General features: G+C 33.6%; 1 long non-coding RNA gene across 1 annotated transcript in view; it reads right to left on the bottom strand.

Annotated features, from left to right (window-relative positions):
* LOC133096360 (uncharacterized) overlaps positions 1-21,323 on the bottom strand; it is a 521,763-nt gene that overhangs the window by 230 nt on the left and 500,210 nt on the right. The gene's annotated exons all lie outside the window — the stretch shown is intronic.

The raw sequence follows: 21,323 nt of genomic DNA, 5'->3' as shown, positions 1-21,323 counted from the left end.
ATATTTTTAAGGAAGTCAGGGAAGGCTGAGCTGTTTGACCTGAGACACCCCCCCCCCCAAAATGTCTCAGTCTCCTTCTTCAGATATCAACTAGATAAAAAGGGAGGAAATAATGCTCTAGGCAGTGAGAATGATATATACAAAGGCCCTGGGGTGGAAAAGAACATGCCCAGAACTATGGATTGTAAGGGAGAACAAAGACAAGAGAGGAGCACAGTGCAAGATAAGGCTAGGGAGTTAGATATGGGTGACAGCATCCAGGCTCTTGGGATTTAACATGGACTTTAGCTTGAGATTCACAGTACAATTGAAGATTGAAAACAAAATGGGGATCGAACAAATGAAAGTGGGTTTACCTGGGAAATGGCACTTTTCACTTGCACTGAAGAGATACAAAGAGCTGAGATGTCAGCTTGCAAGAGAACAGAATGGTAGCAAGGAAAAATGGTGGAGTCTAGAAATATTTAGGAAATGAAGTCAAGAGCAGTGCTAATAGATTTCATATGAGAGAGTGCATGAGAAGGAGGTGTTAAGGATGATGAACAGATTTCTAGTCTGGGATCTGAGTTTCAGGGAATAGGTTGGGAAGAAGTGTTTTTAAACAAGACAATGATGTAGGCAGTGCCTTTCCATTCATAACTTGTTTTACTCATGTGTGTAAAATAGCTACTACTCTGACGGCAGGTGGCCCATAATTCTCTCTATTTTTATAATTATTCCTCAACTAGAAAAAGTACAAAGCTTAGTTTGATTTTGCTTCCTCTCTATACCCCATATGATTATTTTATTCTACAGGAGTAATCTAATCCATTTAACAAAATCATATAATGTTAGCAACTTTAAAGGATCTTATGAGACTTCTCATGCCATTTTGAAAGAGGAAAAAAGTGAAATAATTACACAAATATTAGTAAAATCTATACCAGCTGTTTTTTCTCTGGCTCACATCGAAAGCAAAATATCTGATCTATCAGTACTTTGGAATACATGGATTACTGGAACATGTGGCAACAGTAGAAATTCATCATTATCCCCAAGCCTTTAATGGTATTTTTATGGACTGGATTTCTCTCAGTATTTTATTCCAATTCAATCTCACACCCTGTAAAGGAGCGAACCGGATTTAAAGTCATTGCTTACATTCAGCGTCATAGCATGTCCAGAATAAAGTTTCATTATGCCCCACATCAAATATCATAAGCCCATATAAACATATGTCTCATTTCAAAGTAATAAAGATGTCTTTTACTAGAAAATGGTGAGCGTGATTCTTTCCGAAATATGTTAATAATTAAAGAGCGAGTAAGTCTGTTTTGAAGATCAGTAAATATGTATTCCATACAAAATCATAACTTTGCAAAAGTGTAATCCATGTTAAACCCCATCTCCAAGTTTCACCAAGCATACGTTCTTGCTTTACAAGCATATATATGACACTTAAATTACATGTTTATCATTTTCACTGAGGATATTTGACATTTATAGGTTGTGGTAAAACAAATTAGGTAATTCTGCTGCCTTAAAAAAGACAAACCCGCTACAAAAGCTGGATGTTCTCTGCCTTCAAAGGGGAAGAGTTTTGGTTTCCGAATGTGAGGAGTTTTTACTTATTTTCTCTTACATACAGAAAAATAAAAGGAATTGTAGACATTGATAGGCATTGTTTACTAAATTTTTGTAAATAGGCTACATTAGTTCTTGGCTGATAGTAATTTAAGAGACAAGTCATTCAGTGGCTTAAATGAAATAAAATAATTAAAGCAGGTCTTTTACTGGTACAAGCTGTATTGTTATCCTCAGGTTGTTCTGCTGAAGCAGATTTATTTTATATTGTGTTTTATGACCAAAGTTAGAGGTGTCTCTGAAAGAACAAATTTAACTACGCCTATCACCCAACCTGGGTTCTTTTGCACCTTTTCAAGGGCATTACAATAGAGTTTTGTGTGAACATGATTGCCTTTGGGAAAGCCTAGGTCTAGATTTTCTCTTTAAATGCTAGACCAAAAAGGACAGCTTGACTTTCAGGTTTCCACATTCTCTTTAGGAAAGGAAGGTGTGAATTCAATCCCACAGAAACTTCTAAAACTCACATTTAAGCTACGGTACGGCAGAATGCTTGCTACAGATTCAGGCTCTGAATTTTAAGATAAGTATCCTTGCAGAGTATCTGCAAGTTCTGTGTGTTCCAGTAAATTATCCAAGCTTAAATGGGAGAGGGGATTCCTCTGTTACAAATTAAATTACGTTTCTAATTTTGAATTTTTTAATAATCATTCTGTAAATCAGAGAAGCCCTAAGCGATACCCTGTCTTTAACAGATCATTAGGACTATACATTGTGACAGTATTATTTTATATCCACCTATCAGACTCTATCCCATCATGATCTAAAGCCATTTAACTGGGGAAATAAAAACAAAATGGTAATTAGTCAGGAAGAGTCTCAGTTTTATTGCAAGATGGCATTGTTTGTGACTCAGGGCAAGAAAATTTGAAAAAGCATTGATGCATCCAATGCAGCGGGGGTGCTGGGAACCTTGTCTCCTAATTCCACCATTTCCACTGCCATCTCTTGTTCGTTTCAAGTTGTACATTTTACCAGAAGTGCGGTTGATGCTATTTTTGTGGGTACCAAAGGCCCTTTTGTTTCATTTAACCGCAGCCCTTCATTTACTCAATAAGCATATTAATTATTTTTATATGTACTTGAAAAAAAGAAACATTTGACATCTAGAAGACGTAGGCTTAATTTTAGCTTTCACTCTTGTATCTCCATAATATGTCTTGCTACTTAAATACTGTAGGATCCCTTTGCCCTGCACAGAATGTGAATAAAGATGTCTCAGGTTTAGTATAAGAATTAAATGAAACAGAATATATTATAAAACCTTATAAATCTAAAACAAGGGAGAAGGCTTCACCTATTTTTAGCAAAACTTCAAAATATGAAAAATATCTCAAATGGCTTTTCATTTAAAACCAACATAAACTGCCTAGAAATTAGCAATAATGAAAATATTACATTTAATAGCTTATATGACACAACTAAAGCAGTACTTGGAGAAATACTTAATAGCCTAACCATTTACATTACTAAACAGAAAAAAATATAATGACTATCCAACCTAATAAGTTAAAGAGCAATAAGAAAAGGAGAAAAAGTATATTGAAAGAAGTAATAAATGGCAAATATTGAACTGAAAAATAGAAATTAGTTATCTAAGAGATGAGTATATAGGGAAAATAAAGTATAAAACAGATAAATCATTATCTAATTTTAAAAAAGGAAAAAAACAAATACACCAAACATAAAGACACAAATTTTCACAGAAGATGACGTTAAAGAATTATAAATTACTTTGCTCATCTCTGTAAAAATTAATTTGCAAATGTAGGTAAATAATCTAAGATAATCGAGATAGCATAAAAAATTGAAACCTACAGATTACCATAGAAGAAATAGAGAAACTTGTCAAAGAATAACCTCTCACCTCCCGTCTCCAGACACACAAACACATTCAAGTTAAAGCATTAATCATAAATAGATTCTTCAGGAAAGTCACGGAATTCTATCAATTATTTAAGTAATACAAAACTATGTTATTTGCATTGCTCAAGAGAATCTTTAACAAATGCAAACATAGGTAAAAGATAAGCAAAAAATGGCAATTTCCCTAAATGCTAAATTAAATATTAGCAAACAGAATATAAGAACATAACAAAATAATAATAATCCATTATTAATTAGAGTCTTACTAGATTCTGGTATAATTCAATATTGAAGGACTATAATAATATAATCTGCATAGTAATATAGATTCAAATATAAAATATTTATAATCACTCCTCAAATGTTAAAAGATATTTTAACATTTTTAAAAGAAAAATTTAACATCCACATTTGCCTTAAATAGTACATAGTAAGTTTAAAATCATGGATATTTATTTGACATTAGAAAATATAGATATAAGTTTAAACACATATTTAGATCTAAATCTAGAACTTATAGTATTAATGTGGATATAGATTTTAATGTGCAAACCAGTGTTCCTGTTAAATTTAGAAACAGTGCAAGGATATTCACTATTACCACTCTTGTTTAACATTGTTTTGGACATAACAGCTTATGTGATTAGACAAAAGAGAGAAATGAGGTAAGAAACCGGTGAAACTATCATTATATACCCAAAACAATATTGTGTGTCTGGAAAACTGAAGTAAATCGACTGAAAAACTGTTTTTAAAATATATTCATTTTCAATGGAGGGATTAAGCATAGAGAGATATATTTTTAAAGTAATGTTCAAGATTCACATAGAATAAATTTTAAAACACTCTTGTGGGACATAAACATAAAATTTGAATCGATTAAAAAGCAATATGCTGTTTCTGGCTAGAAAGGCTCAAGAAGATAAAATGTTAAATTTCCTAAATTAATATTTAAAACATAATCTGTTACCTATAAAAACAGCAATGTAATTTTTTTTTGAACAAGTGAATTCTAAAGTTCCTACATATAAACTTTAAAAATAACACAAAAAAGAAAAAGAAGAAAAAGATCAGTAAACTTCTGGAAATCCTATTAGTCTAGTGCAAGATTAGACAGAGAAACCACAAAAGAGGAGAAAATAAAGAGTCTTAAATTAGACTCTCATACATATATGTAGGACTTTAGCATAAAACATCAGTGATTTTTTATTACGGGTGAAAATAATGAATTGTTCAATGAATGGCATTGGGAAAAATCCATGCATCTTGAGAATATACAAAGCTACTATCTATAGCTTACACTAGAATTAATTCCTGATGGTTCAAGATTTAAATATTAAAAATAAACTGCAGCAGTATAAGAAAAAGGTACAATTTTGGCATGAAGAAGACCTTCCTAAATTTTATACAGAAAATGGAAGCCATGGAAAGAAAAGGTATGTAAATTACAATAAAGCAGTCTCCTTAACAATATATGTCATTACAGAATCAAAAGCAAACATCAAAGAGAAGCAAAGCAAAAACAGCAAAAAAGCAACATCACCTAACAACATCTGATAACAAAGGTATGGTTCCCTTCAGATTTCCTTCAAGTTCATTAAAAAAAAAATACCAGAAATTGGTAATTTGTAAAGGGCAATATAGTGGCAGTTCACACAAAAAAAGAAAATATATATGAATAATAAAAAAGTTAATCTTGTCTTTTATTCCAGTATCATAGTGGTCTACTGCCCTTTGAAAACTCATAGATACTGAATAAATTACAATAAGCATACTTTAAGATGCATTTCTAAGTTCATAGTAAGTTAAGGAAAATCCCAAAGAACGTATTTAGATGAACAGAGATATTAAATTGAAGAAATAAGCAAATACTAAAGAAAGGACACATATCCAAGTCAGGAAACTAGAGCATTAAAAATTAAGATGCTAATTCTCAAAGCTCTCGTTAAAGGGCTATACATGTATGGAAAAAAGGAAACTAATCTTGGACAAGGAGAATTGAGAGAAAGCCCAGGTCCTCTAGCAGTACTGTCCAATAGGACTTTCTATGTGGAAGTGTTCTATAGTTGTGCTCGCCAATATAGTAGCCACTAGCCATGTGAGGGTGAACTTGAAATATGCCTCGTGAAACCAAGGATATAATGTTTAATTTTATTTAAGTTTAATTAATTTAAATTTAAATTTAAAAAGCCACACATAGCTAGCACCTAAGTTATTGGACAGCACAGCTAAGGAGCCTCAACATTAGTAAAGATGGGGCTACAAAAAGGTTTCTTCGCGTGTAAAATAACTTATATTCTTAAAAAATATCAGACACATTTATTTAGAAATAGGTAAATATTTCTTGAAATAGTCCCAAAATGTGTAAATAATTTTAAAATGTTGAAAAATCTGATTATATGAACAACTTCTGTTTATCAAAAACACCATAAAGTAAGAGTAAAAAAGAAAATATACATAATGAAAAAACAGTTTTACCTAAATTACATAACTTTTATAAATAAATTTAAAATATGCAACCCAATAGAAAAAAAAGCATATATATTAATAGGTGTTTCCTAGAAGGGAAAACTAAAGGAACAATACATGAAAGAAGTTTAACAATGCCAATTTTTGGTAAGGATGTAAAGATCACTCTCACTAACTGTTGATAATACGATATCTTTACATAGACACACACACACACACATACACGCAAGACGTTGCAAAACAACATAGTATATAATAACAGGCAAATAGACTGAAAAGGATTTCCTACTTATAAAAATAATTGGAAATACATTGGAAATGTCCTGATTAAGCATTTTGTTCTCATATCCACAATTAAGTTCTATAATGTAAGTAGATTAAACATAAATCAAGAGCAAAGGTCACTAATGAAAATGATACTAACAAAAAAGAAACAAAATTGTATGCATGATTTGATTAAGAGTTCAAACATAACATTTGAGTTTTACCATCCATAAAAACTGAACTATACTATCAACTACTTGAATCATATTTTATCAAATTATTAACAGACTTGGCCTCATTTGTTCAAAGACTAAATTATTAAGATAATAATTAAACATGAAATAGAATTATTTGTATATATCCTTTCTATAGTGAAAAAAGAGAGTGTTAATATCTACTTTAGAAATTGAAGGTCCATTGAAGCTCATTTCTTACAAAAAAAGTACTTTTTCATCAATAATTAAATCTGATAAAAATATTTGCAAATCTATGCAGAGAGACAGCAGGTTCATTAACAAAAGGTTATGAAGGTTCTTAAACTTACGCCCAAATGTAATTTCTTTTGAACATTGAACAAAAAAATAAACATATGAAAATAATGGAAAAATCAGTACTCCTGAAATGCTGAGTCCATAATTCTTCCTGAATGACCAAGAACTTGTCCAAATAAAGTAATTTCTGTACTGTTTTAGCATCCTTTTCAAATCTCTATTGCTATTGGAAACATTAGGTTTACATCAATTCTCTGATACTTTTAAGTCTGAATAAATTAAATAGGCATAAAAATATGACTATGAATATACTCACATATATACACACAGTTCTCAAGAGCTTAGCATTTAATTCATTTTAGAAATATTTCCAATGATATTTTGTTTTTTGCTCTAAATTTGCCTTTGTCTGTAGCATTTTAAAAACATTTCTCAAATATGACATTTCCAGCAGCAGTTAATTTTCTTTTTACTTATATAGTGCATATGTACCAAACAGGTGCCCAACTTCCTGACATTCATCTCATGTACACTTCATAGATGTCCTTATTTGCAAATGGTCACTATGAGGTTTCTTTATTTAGCATTATATTTCATGAAAGATTAAATCCTTCTACTGAAGCTACTGCTCTAAAGTTTGATTAGTGACCTCTTCACATTACAGCAGTAATTTCAGGTCATATAATGGTTAGAAAAAGTTCTTCCTTAATATCCAACTCACTATTGTACATAGAGTTTTGGTGTCTAGAGCAGGCAGATGAAGCCACCGACTTGCATTAAGAAAGTGTACCTTAATAAGAAGTATTCCAATGTATCTTTGTTTTACTTGCCATCTTAGAAAAATTCTATAATTTATACTCAGTTCTTCTAGAAACAACTTGCCTCACTGACAATTCTCCTCTCTTGTGGTATTGCTATTTCTGGCCCATCATTCCTTAATTTTCTATTTGACCTCCTCCTTCTCTACCTGACCTCTGAATTTGGCAGAGTTTCAGTGCTTAGTTTTAAGTCTTCTTCTGTTTTTAATCTGAAACGCTTCCCTACAAATTAATAAACTGATTTACAAATGTTGACTAAAGACCTTCTGTAAGCTATATATGATCTCATTGAGTCTTGCTGTTTATACCTAATTATGTTTAATTTCATATTTTAGTTTAGTATTTCCCTTTGAATTTCATTCTTGTAGATCTCTGCCTAAGTAATATCTCCACTTTAATAACTGATAGATATCTTATTCTCAGTATATCAAACTGACATTCAAATCAAACAAAATATATTGATAAAACAACCCCAAAAATAGAGAATTTATAAGAATAAGTTCAAGCTCACTCTTAAGTAGAGAATGCAAATTAAAACAACATCGAAATACCATTTCTCAACCAACAGACTGAAAATAATTTTAAAACATGACAATATTTTCTCTTCATGAGGCTGAGGAGAAACAGGCACATTCATTCATTGCTACTGAAAATGGAAATCAATACAATCTTCAGAGAAAAATTTTGGCAATACACAACAAAACTTCATGTGTGCTTTCTTTTTGATCCAATAATTACACTTCTAGATATCTACTGTGAAGATTCACCTCTAACAATATAAAAATACGTAAGCTCAAAGTTATTCATTGCAGCACTGTTCGTAACTGCAAAATATTGGAAACCTAACCTATGGTAAAGCCTCACAAGGCTGCAGCACATGGAGGAAGACCCAACCAGCGATCAGCAGACTCCCTGATTTGAGGAGATAAAGGTGAGAGTCTGGGGAGACCAAAGTAGGTAGTGTTGACAGGACAGAATGCTAGTGAAAAAGGGCTGCCCAGAGAGAGAAATCTAGAGGTCCACAGATAAGCCCCCATAATACTCATCAACATGTGTGTGTGAGGAAACTCCCCAAAGCCAGGGAAAGAATCACCCAGAAGACTAGAAGTAAGCGTGTTAGCACTCACATGGGGCCGAAAATAGTGCCTGTTCCCACTGACCTAACTGGAAAACCTCATGATTCATGGAGTACTTAGAAGTCTTGCCTCAATTGTGGTGAATAATTAGTGATAAACTGAGCACTGCTGTGTTTCCACCTAACAAATCTTAAAAGGAAGATCTAAAAGGATTCGTCTATTCTCAGGTAATTTATCTGCATCCCAGAATAAAGCTCAATGATATTTATAGGAGTTGTAGGAGAAGAAAAATCTCTTCCTCTACTCATCTTAGGTTCTCCAGCTGGGGCCCTGTAAATTAGACTGGCCAAAGACAGATTAGCAAAAGAAGAACAAACAGGCATTTATTAACATGCATGGGATGCACGTAACACATGGGAATACACAAGATGAGCAACTCAAAGGTTTGGTTAAAACTTGGGCTTATATAGCATCTTAGCAGAAGAACAATACATTTTTTAGAGAGGTGACAACAAAGGAAAAACAAAGGAAAAAGACCTTGGGTCTCTAAGGTTGGCAAATTGTGGGAAGGCGAATATCTAGGAAACTAATGTCAGATAAATCCAGTTAGTAAAGTTTGTTATATAAATTCCTCTGGTGCTGTCACTAAGCTGACAAAGGTCTGAAGTTGTCTCCAGTGATTAACTTTTGTCCTTCCTGGTAGAGAGGGGAAGAGGGCACCTTTGTAAATGTATGTTCTGCTATTAGGCAAATAGGGGAGGACAGAGAGATTTCTTGTATCTGTTTCTTCTCAACTGCCTTCAGCTTAAAATTATTCTTATGCCAAAATGAAATATTTTGGAGTGGCATACTCTGTGCCCCTACACAACACAAAAATATTCAGCACTGAATAAGTCGGAATGTTTCATATCAGAGGGTAGCAGCTCTGCCAAAAGTTGGGGCTGGCCAACCATAGAGAAGAGTCTAGTTTCAAGGTTTCTTCTTAAGCCATTTGCCTCATTTTATGGATTGAATTGTGTCCATCAATAAGATATATTGAAATCCAGACCCCTAAATCTGTGAATGTGACCTTCTTTTGAAACAGGGTCTCTACAGATATAATCAAGTTAAAATGGAGGGTAATATTGGATTAGGGTGGGCTCAAATCCAATGACTGATGTTTTCGTAAGAGGGAAATTTGGACACAGATTCATTGGGAAAAGGCCATGGTGAAGACAAAGGCAAAGATTGGAGTGATGAGTCTATAAGCCAAGAAACACCAAGGATCCCTGGCAACCACCAGAAGCTAGGAGAGAGGCATGGAATAGATTATCTCTCAGAAATTCTGGGAGGAATCAACACTGCTGACATCTAAATTTTGCACTTTTAGCATCCAGAACTGTGAGAGAATAAATCTCTGTTGTTTTAAGCCACATGGCTTTTGCTACCTAGTTAAGACAGCCCTAGAAAATAACAATTAGCAAGTGTAGAATTCTGGAAGTGTTCAATGGCCCTTTTTTTAATAGACCACGCTAGTAAATTTTGCCTAAACAGAGAAGATGTGCAGTTAATTTGTAGGGTACTGAATTGCTCTTCATTATGGAGAGTGGGGAGATTTTTGTTTTAGGGAGAGACAACCAAAAAGAATGGAAACAAGAAGCTTACAAAGCTGAGACTCTTCAAAGAGAGATGAATTGTGAAGTTATCCAGTGATTAGATATAGTTGCTGAGTAACTTTGAAGTTCTATGCTGTTCTGTGCTGTGCTATAATTGCTACCCACACTCATGACCCTTGGGGTTTTGGTCACAAATTGCATATTGTTATGCACTCATTCTCAACTGGGTGGTTCTATGGGAAGGTGGAGGAAGTTAACAAGGGTCTGGTAGGGATAAAGAATAATGGTAAAGAATCTGTTCAGCAGGAGACAAAATGGAGATTAAAAGTAAGAACTGAGTTACAGACGAATATATGAAATAGCACTTTTCCCTAAAAAAAAAAAATCCCTGGAGGTCTGAGGAAGAAAACTGGGCTCCCATAGCATATTAAATGATGGTAGAATGAAATTTAATTAAATAGTAATTGGACTTAAAGGTCATGGTAAACCATCAACGTGGAGTCAAATGGGAGTCTGTAGAGTTGATAATTGAATTTCTTAAGTGTCTTTTGATGTCAACGCCCTTCCTGAATAAATTGGTTTTAACCTAGTTTTATTTTTTCAATTTTATTATACTATTTGGTTTCTATCATGTCTAATGGGGGTCATTCTGTATTTTGATAATTTTGCTTAGCTATGCTATGTTGATTTTATATTTAGCTCTCAGAGTAAAATATCATCTAATTTGCCCAATTTCTAAATAATCAAGCCTACTTTATCTTACCTTTTTTTTTCCCATCCATTTGCCCCACTCACCCCTACCTCTGGCAACAACCAATCTATTTTATGTTTCTATGAGTTTGTTTTTCAGATTCAACATATAAGTGAGATCATACAGTATTTTTCTTTCTCTGTTTGACTTATTTCACGTAGCATAATGCCTTTGAAGTCCATCTATGGTGTTGCAAATGGCAGGATTCCCTTCTTTTTATGGTTGAATAATATTCCATTGTGTGTGTGTACACACACACACACACACACACACACACACACCACATTTTCTTTATCTAGGCATCCATTGGTAGGCACTTAGGTTATTTCCATGTCTTGTCTATTGTAAATAATGCTGCAATGAACATGGGGGTTCAGATATCTCTTCAAGATAGTGATTTCATTTCCTTCAGATATATACCTAAGAGTGGAATAGCTGGTTCATATGGTAGCTCTATTATTAATATTTTGAAGGACCTCCATCCTGTTTTCCACAGTGGCTGCACCAATTTACATTCCCAAGGACTGCTTTATCTTTTGTTCTATATATTAACATAGATGTTACAGCATTTTAGGGTTCATTAATGTGTCCATGTACATACATTTACTTATTCCTTACAAAAATACTTGAGTTTTTAGTGAGTTTTTTGTCTTCCTCTTATACATTTAAAAAAAAGGGAGATTCAGATAATGATCTTCTGTTTTCACAATGCTGGAATGTGGCAAAATTAGAATTCAAACTCATGTTTATTGGCTCCAGTTTCCATGGTCTTTCAACACACTATTTCTTGAAAAATTTACCCATGAGTTTCACTTACTAGGATATAGTTAATATTGTTAAGTTGGCTAGCCAATGATGTTTTTGAACCATGAAATTCTTTTGCTCTGTAGATGAAAAAAAGAGCAAAGAAAAAATATGTGTTTTTCTAACTTGAAATAAGGTAATCCCTAAGCATATAAGAGTATTTCGGAGGAATTAGTGGTTATACTAATCAAAATAATTCCCCACAAAGACCATCTCAAATTTCCATTCAATGAAAGACAGTAAAAACCTAAATTTCAAGGATAAATTATCCTTGAATTTACGATTGTTATACTTCTGAGTTGTTATACATTTTGACAGACATTTCATTAATGTTGAGAACATACATCAAGTGTGCTAATTTGACTTTAAAGAATAAACAGAAGGAAGAAATGTCTTTGTGTTGGAAAGTTACATTTACTTATAAGAAAACAAGGAAGTAAATGCAACGTTTCTCTAATCCTTGATCCATTTCTTATTAAAACAGTAACTTACATGTCTGAATGTCTGATTTCAAAGACATTACAATGATTTTGAATTACACAAGCCTACAGAGTGCCTTGATTAAATCAAGATGTTTTTCAGCATAGGACAATGTGCCACTGATTTTTGACCTTCTAATGTTCTGAACTGTCAGAAATTTAAAAAATGACCTTTATGCTGTAATTCACTTGCCATTTTGTGGCAATTTCATATTTTCTTAGCTTATGAGGGTCATATACCCAATGTAAATTTCTATGAGAATAAGTGAGTCGTTTAAAAAATCATATTTTTCAGGCTGAATGAAGGCAGCTTTATATATTGAACTAAATCTGAAATGTCAATTTAGTTGTTTTTTTAAAATATTGGAGTATTTGAAATATATGGAAACTTTAAAAATATTTAATAAGAAAGAGATGCATTTCAAAGTTTTGTGTCCACTGTATAAATGAATATATGAGGCTAAGTTATTTTTTCCCCAGCAAAATAATACTTTCATTAGTTTAAACAATATTACTACACACAACTTCTTAGAGAAAACCAGATGAAGTAAAGTGAGGCTGTGTTCTAGATATTTTGATTGTTCTGTGGTATACAGAATTGGTTTAACTACCATTCTCTTCCACAAATAGTTCAAAAAACAGAGCACATGACTTAAAAATTCAGGCATTTCACTTATTTGGCAATAAATCTAATTGAAATGCAGTAGTAATTATTTTTATTTTATAAAATAATGTGCAAGATAATAATGTGTATTTGAAAAAGAAATTCCACATTGCCATAACAATGTAATAAAAGTGGTTAAAGTTGGGGGCAGCTACATGTAAAAGAATGAAATTAGAACACTCCTTAACACCATACACAAAAATAAACTCAAAATGCATTAAAGACCTGAATGTAAGGCCAGACACTATAAAACTCTTAGAGGAAAACAGGCAGAACACTCTTTGACATAAATCGCAGCAAGATCTTTTTTGCCCCACCTCCTAGAGAAATGGAAATAAAAACAAAAATAAACAAATGGGACCTAATAAAACTTAAAATCTTTTGCACAGCAAAGGAAACCATAAACAAGATGAAAAGGCAACCCTCAGAATGGGAGAAAATATTTGCAAATGAAGCAACTGACAGAGGATTAATCTCCAAAATACACAAGCAGCTCAATATCAAAAAAACAAACAACCCAATCAAAAAATGGGTGGAAGATCTCAATAGACATTTATCCAAAGAAGACATACAGATGGCCAACAAACACATGAAAAGATGCTCAACATCCCTAATTATTAGAGAAATGTAAATCAAAACTACAATGAGGTATCACCTCATACTGGTTTGTAGAAATCTACAAACAATAAATGCTGGAGAGGGTGTGGAGAAAAGGAAACCCTCTTGCACTGTTGGTGAGAATGTAAACTGATATAGCCACTATGGAGAACAGTATGGAGGTTCCTTAAAAAACTAAAAATAGAACTACTATATGACCCAGCCATCCCACTACTGGGCATACACCCAGAGAAAAATCATAATTCAAAAAGACACATGCACCCCAATGTTCATTGCAGCACTATATACAATAGCCAGGACATGGAAGCAACCTAAATGTCCATCAACCGAGGAATGGATAAAGAAGATGTGGTACATATATACAGTGGACTATTACTCAGCCATAAAAAGGAATGAAATTGGGTCATTTACAGAGACGTGGATGGACCTAGAGAGTGTCCTACAGAGCAAAGTAAGTCAGAAAGAGAAAAACAAATATTGTACATTAACACATATATTTAGAATCTAGAAAAATGGTATAGATGAACTTATTTGCAAAGCAGAAATAGAGACACAGATGTAGAGAACAAACATATGGAGACCAAGGCAGGTAAGGGGGGGAGTGGGATGAAGTGGGAGATTGGGATTGACAGATATACACTATTAATACTATGTATAAAATAGGTAACTAATGAGAACCTACTGTATAGCTCAGGGAACTCTACTCAGTGCTCTGTGGTGACCTAAATGGAAAGGAAATACAAAAAAGCAGGGATATATGTATACATATAGCTGATTTATTTTGCTGTACAGTAGAAACTAACACATCACTGGAAAGCAGCTATAATCCAATAAAAATTAATTTTAAAAAACCCAAAGTGGTTAAAGTTGGCCTTCTGGACAATTATGATGTTAAACACCCTTGATTAATTCTTCTTTAAATAAGGAAACATAAGCTCTGTAAAACTAGCCCCTTAAAATCATATCAAATATGAGCTCATTTTGGAAAAAATAAAAACAAGAGAGAATGAGGAGTCAGGTATGCAAGCTGTGAAGCATTTTTTTTTCCAAATTGTGATTATATTCAAAATTGAGAAGAGAGAATGAAAACATATTACAAACTCAAACATGTGGCCTAATCCTAGGCATCATTTCTTCCATCTCAGTTCTTTGCTTTCTTTTGAAATCCACTTGTGTTCTAAATCTATCTGACAGATCAAAGAAGCAAACAAAAATTAAGAAGAAAAAAGAAAGAAAAAAGGAAGGAAGGGACGAAGGGAGGGATAAAAAGAAGTGGAAAGGAAAGAAAAGAGAAGAAAAGGGGGCAAATGTACATTTTTTGTTTGTTTTTTGCTTTTATTTTTTTATTTATTTTTAAAATTTTTTGGAGTATAGTTGCTTTACAATGTTGTGTTAGTTTCTGCTGTACAGCAAAGTGAATCAGCTATATGTATACATATATTCCCACTTTTTTAGATTTCCTTCTCATTTAGGTCACCACAGAGCACTGAGTAGAGTTCCCTGTGCTATACAGTAGGTTCTCATTGGTTACCTATTTTATACATAGTAGTGTATATATGTCAATCCCGATATCCCACTTCATTCCGCCCTCCCTTCCCCCCTTGGTGTCCATAAGTTTGTTCTCCACATCTGTGTCTCTATTTCTGCTTTGCAAAGAAGTACATCTGTACCCCCCAAAATGTACATTTTTAACTATTGGACAAACACAAATGCCCCTGGCATCTGGGACCTTTTGTATACACTTAGCTAACTTACAGAAGAGATCTTATAAAGAAATTTAATAGATTTTCATTTTATAGAAGTTTAATGAGTCTTAGCATTTAAACAGATTTTGTTCTCAACCAGAAGGGTACTGAAACGGCTTCTCTCTGTTCATTTGTTCTCTCCTATTTAGCAGGGTTTTTTTAGGGCTTCTTTTACCACATATGGAGAGTTTAGTTAGGCAATGAGCTTTGGGACCCATGTCTTCTGATGGGCCTATTCCTATGTGCAAATGCAGACAGCACATGAGATTTCAAAAAGTTGCTCTAGCATAGGTACCAGCAAATACCATCCAATAAATTGCTGCCTTGCCCCATTTCAGCTCAACCTTAACTCCCTTAACCTCCCTGGTTCTTCATTTTCATTGGATTTGAATACAGAATTATATAGCACTTCCTGGCCTCTAATATGTTCCTCAATTGGAACTTAGTGCCCTTATTGCTCTATGGTAATATGCCATCCCTTCTAAAAACATTTTTTTAAAAGGCTTCTATCTCTTAACAAGCCTTTGCTATCTCATCTGCACTCTTCTAGCTATATGTGCTCTCTGGTTTCATCACTCTTTTCAGGTCCAGTGTTGTTCAAATTGGCAAAGTTCTTTGAGAACAGAATACTCCATAAATTCACAGCTTAAGTTCAAGCAGTAAGAAAGGGATAGGCTAAGTAGAAATGTGAGAGTGCTGGTTTGTCACTTCTTTCTATTGACCCTCTGCTTCCCCACTGTCTTCATTTGCTGTCTGGCCTCAGAGGGAAGGATTTTCAAGACATTTTCTTTATCCTTCTTCTTTATGAAAGTCCGTCCTCAGCTGGTTAGTTGTCATTTTAGAAGTTAACTGACAATTAATCCTCAAAAGTCTTACTTTGCTTAATTAAAATACTTCCTACCATCACCAACAATGTTAGCTGCATTATAGCAGTTGATCATCCTGGTATGTAAAGATTTAATTATTTAAAATTTAACCATTCACTCAGGATGATGACTATTTAGAAGACCAGGACCTTCTTAGAAACACATATATCGTACCATGGAAGCACCTCCTCTACTTATCCTGAGGGCTGGACTTTCTAATTTTGCTTTAACAGACTTTTACCGATTTTTCAGGCTTTCACAAATGTGGAGAAAGGTATACAGATGTATGGACCTCTCAGACACTAAAAACATATTGGGAATTGGCTGGAAGTCAGAGTTATGCTCAGACACAAACTACTAAGGTTCAGTCTTATTTTGCATCTTTTAAAATCAGGAGGAAGACAGTCATATTTTCTTCTTCAACTTTGAATTTCACATTCCTTTGAAAGAGAAAATGCTTGGTATCTTTGAGACTGGTAAAAGGTATCCAGAGTATGTCTATAAGCTCTCTTAGGTCAGGAGCCATAACAACATAATTCAGTACTGGAGCCCCAAACATACCTAGAGTACATGCATATGGTAGATGCCAACTATGTTTTTGTTGAGTTAATTGTCAAATGTAATATCAAAAGATGATGACAATGTGGTTGAAAGTGGATTATTGATTTAGAATAACTAGGCTAAAAAAAAGACTCCAGAATATACAGGATATTCCCTAACAAGAAGCACAGGTAGGGGGTTGACAAGAACTTACCTCATTAATTATTAATTAAATAGCTGTAATAATTTAGACAGTATAGTACTAGCACAAGGTCAAACAAATTCAACAATGGAACTGAATAGAAATCTCAGCAACAATCTACATATTTGGAAACTGTATTTATGTAGAAGTGGCATTGAATAACAATTCCCTTGGGATTTCCTGGGTGTGAGGAGCATTTTTTGTTCTAATAAGGCAATGCTTGGTGGACTCCAGGATGGAGGCTGGTCACCAGAAAGATTAAGCTATGATTAGAAGCTTGGAACTTTCAGCTCCATCCCCTAACTTCCAGGGAGAGGATAGGGGCTAAAAATTGAGTTAATGATGAATCATGCCAATATGAAGAAACCTCCATAAACATCCCAAAGGTAGCAGTTTCAGGGAACTTCTGGGTTGGTGAGGTCATGGAGGTACTGAGAGAGAAGCATGCTCAGATAGAGCATGGAAATTTCATGTCCCTTCCCACATTCTTTGTCCTATGTATCTCTTTCACCTGGCTATTCCTGAGTTACATATTTTTCTAACAAACTGGTAATCTAGTAAGTAAACTGTTTTCCTGAGTTCTGTGAGCTGCTCCAGCAAATCAGCTGAACCCAAGGAGGGAGTTGTGGGAACCTCTGATTCATATCCAGAAGCACAGGCAACAGGTACTTGCAATTGGCAGCTGAGGTGGAGGGTGGAGCGCTTGTGGGACTGAGACTTTAAGCTATGGGGTCTTATGTTATCTCCAGGTAGACAGGGTCAGAATTGAGTTAAATTGTAGGACACCCAGGTGGTATGGCAGAGAATTGATTAGTGTAGGAAAAACCCACATACATTTGGTGATCAGAAGTGTCAAAGGTGAAGTGCTCTGTGGGAGTAGTAAAGGAGAAACACACAGGAAGAGTATAGTTTTTTCTTAACAGATCTGTTCTTTGAAATTTGTTTAGATTGCTTTATGATATATTATGTAAATAATCTGATGATCGGTGTATGCATTAAATGCTATAAATTTTCCTGTAAGCTCTGCTCTTGCTGCATCCCACAAATTTTGATAATTTGAAATTGACAACTGATTAATAATTTGACAATTTTAAAACATTGTATTTTCACTTTCATTTAGTTCAAAGTTTTAAAAAAAATTCTATTGAGATTTCTTCTTTATCCCTGTTTGTGTTGTTTAATATACAATATTTTGGAATTTTCCAGCTATCTTTTGTCACTGATTTTTTTAATCTGTAATAAAGGTTTTTTAAAAAAATTTTATTGGAGTATAGTTGATTTACAATGCTGTGTTAGTTTCAGGTATACAGCAAAATGAATCACTTATACGTATACATATATCCACTCTTTTTTAGATTCTTTTCCCATATAGGTCATTACAAAGTATTGAGTAGAGTTCCCTGTGCTATAAAGTAGGTCCTTATTAGTTACCTATTTTATATATAGTAGTGTGTATATGTCAATCACAATCTCCCAGTTTATCCCTCCCCCACTTCTACCCTTGTAACCATAAGTTTAGTTTCTATATCTGTGACTCTATTTCTGTTTTGTAAATAAGTTCATTTCATTTGCAGGAACATGGATGGACCTAGAGATTGTCATACTGAATAAAATAAGTCAGACAGAGAAAGACAAATATCCTATGATATCATTTATATGTGGAATCTGTCATTGATTTTTAATTTAATTCCATTTTGATATGAGAACAAACCTTAAGTGATTTCTATTCTTTTAAATTTTTAAGGTGTGATTTATGGCCCAGAACATGGTCTATCTTGGTGAATGTTCCATGTGAGCTCAAACATCATGTGTATTCTGCTGTTGTTTGATGAAGTCGTTGATAGATATCAATTATATCTAGTTAATTGATGGTATTGAGTTCAGCTATGTCCATACTGATTTTCTGCCTGTTGGATCTGTTCATTTCTGACAGAGGAGTATTGAAGTCTTCAACTGTAACAGCGGATTCATCTGTTTCTCCTTGTAGTCCTATCAGTTTTTTGCTTCGTGTATTTTAATGTTCTTTTGTTAGGTGCATATTTATTAAGGATTGTTATGTCTTCTTGTTGTATTGACCTCTTTATCATTATGTAATCCTCTCTTTATCTCTGATAACTTTCTTTGCTCTGAAGTCTGCTTTGTCTGAAATTAATACAACCACTCACTCTTTTGATTAGAGTTTGCATGACATACTTTTCATCATCCCTTTACCTTTAATCTAATGTGTCTTAATATTTAAAGTGGGTTTCTTGTAGACAAGATATATTGTGGTTTTGTTATTTTATCAACTTTGACTATCTGTCTAATTGGTGTATTTAGACCATTGACATTTAAGTGATTATTGATACGGTTGGATAGCTATCTACCATATTTGTTACTGTTTTCCACTTCTTGCCCTTGTTTCTACTTTTGTCTTCTACATTTTGTCTGCCTTTTGTGGTTTTAATTGAGCATTTCATATAATTCCATTTTCTCTCCTTTTGTTGATTACCAATTATACTTTAAAAACAAACTTTTTTAAAACATCTGGCGTGCTCCTTCTTTATGCTGATGTTCACCCCTTGTGCCTGTTTCCTTCTGTGTTTTGTGATCTCTGATTATGAGCATGTCTTTTCTTGCTCTTACTCTGTGGAAATCCTAAGGGAATAAAAATGAGACGCTTTAAACTACAGAAGATTCATGTTTGCTTCTGCTATGATTCAAGAGGTTTTGGTAATGACTTGAGGCTTCTTGAATCTCCTGCTTAGGCTCCTGCACACTCTGATACACTCTCATATAGTAGCATTTAATCCCATGTTTGGTATTTATACCTTGGACAAACTCAGCTTTCAGGTTAACTTATTCTTAACACAGCTTCCTACTCAAGCTTCAACTTATAGCTGTGTTGATTGCTTATTTGGGCCCTTGAATATGTTCCTTATTTCTTGAAACCCAACAATGTATTCATATGCAAGATTTAATTGTTTTGTAGGAGGAGGACTCTTCGGAGTGTCTTATCTATCACCCTGCTGATAACTGACATGTATCATTTGCTTTTTAATTCTACGAAATTTCAAATGTTAATTTGTTCAGTCAAAAGGATTACATATATCTCACTCAAATTTTCTTTAAACTTGATGAGAATATATTACCATCAGCATTTTAAATTTGCAACTCCTAAATTAGTTCAAATCCCTGTGACTGAGAATGTATTATTTAAAATGTGTCATACTGGTGACTTAGGTCATTGTTTAATCACAAAAAATAAGATAAGAAAATAGTAAAATAAGTAGAACGTTCCTAATAATGACTTTTAACATGTAGCCAATCTACAAGAAAAAAAAAGCAATTATCTTTCTGTGTTGGGTGTTTGGCACCATGAATATACAACCTATTTTGCTACAATAATAGTATCTTCTTCAAAAAACAAGACTTCTTATAAACTTACATGATTTAATATTTGCTTAGTTATATTTCTATTCCTTTTTATTATGCACTTCCTAGATATTAACAGAATTTGCAAACACCAGAGTCTTGAGTATCACTATCAATTTGCATTAACATAAAACTCTTCTTCATACTATCTATAATTATTTCATGCCTCATAAATCCAACTTGGTCCCTGTGTATTAATTTACCTATAACTTTTTCAAGTCTTGTTGCCAAAATCTTGGCAAAAATCTTTATAGCACATTTAGTTATTTAAGTGGACCTATAATTTTCCAGACTGTTATCCCTCCCTTTTCTAAATTAGTAATAAGTACTTTGCTCATAGCTGGGGAAAACTCACCTTGTCCTGTTTGCTCCCCAAAACTTATCATACGAGGTGGTCAATTTCATCCTGAAATTATAAAATGACTCACTGGATAGCCACATTCTCCTGTTCTTTGCCCTCAGCAAGTTTTCAAATGTCATTTAGAGAAAATTAATTTGTCTCCACAGGATGTTCTAATCAGGGACATTGGGGATATATTTTCAAGCATTTCCTAACTTTTAAAGTTAGCAGGAAATAAATCCGCTGGAGTTATGACACCATTTTCCCCCTTTATATAAGACCAATGGAAATGAGAAAATATTCTCTGCCATTGCAGCACTCTGAGCCTATGTTCCCAGGGGCAAAACATACTTAGATATAGGACAGACACTAGGGTGAAACACTATGTTTGAGTGCTAGGGAAATTGTTCCTTAGAGGCCTGAAAAGTTAATGTGTCTCATTAAATTATGACCATGGAACAGTACCAGGTTGCACAGAAAGTCGGAACTAGAAGAGGCTGGAGAAATTATCTCACAATACAAAATCATTTTATAAGTAAGAAACTGAGGCTCAGGAAAGTTATGTGATTTGGTGCAAGTTACACAACTAATTAGTAAGAGATTCAAGATTAGAATTTAGGTGTCTAATTCTTTGACAGAGGTATTATTCTATATAACATTGAGAGGATAGTAGCCTAATTTTACTTTGATTAAGCTTG

The sequence above is a fragment of the Eubalaena glacialis genome, chromosome 8, assembly GCF_028564815.1.
Source record: "Eubalaena glacialis isolate mEubGla1 chromosome 8, mEubGla1.1.hap2.+ XY, whole genome shotgun sequence".
Classification (NCBI taxonomy): domain Eukaryota; kingdom Metazoa; phylum Chordata; class Mammalia; order Artiodactyla; family Balaenidae; genus Eubalaena; species Eubalaena glacialis.
This window is presented reverse-complemented; position numbering and strand designations above follow the sequence as displayed.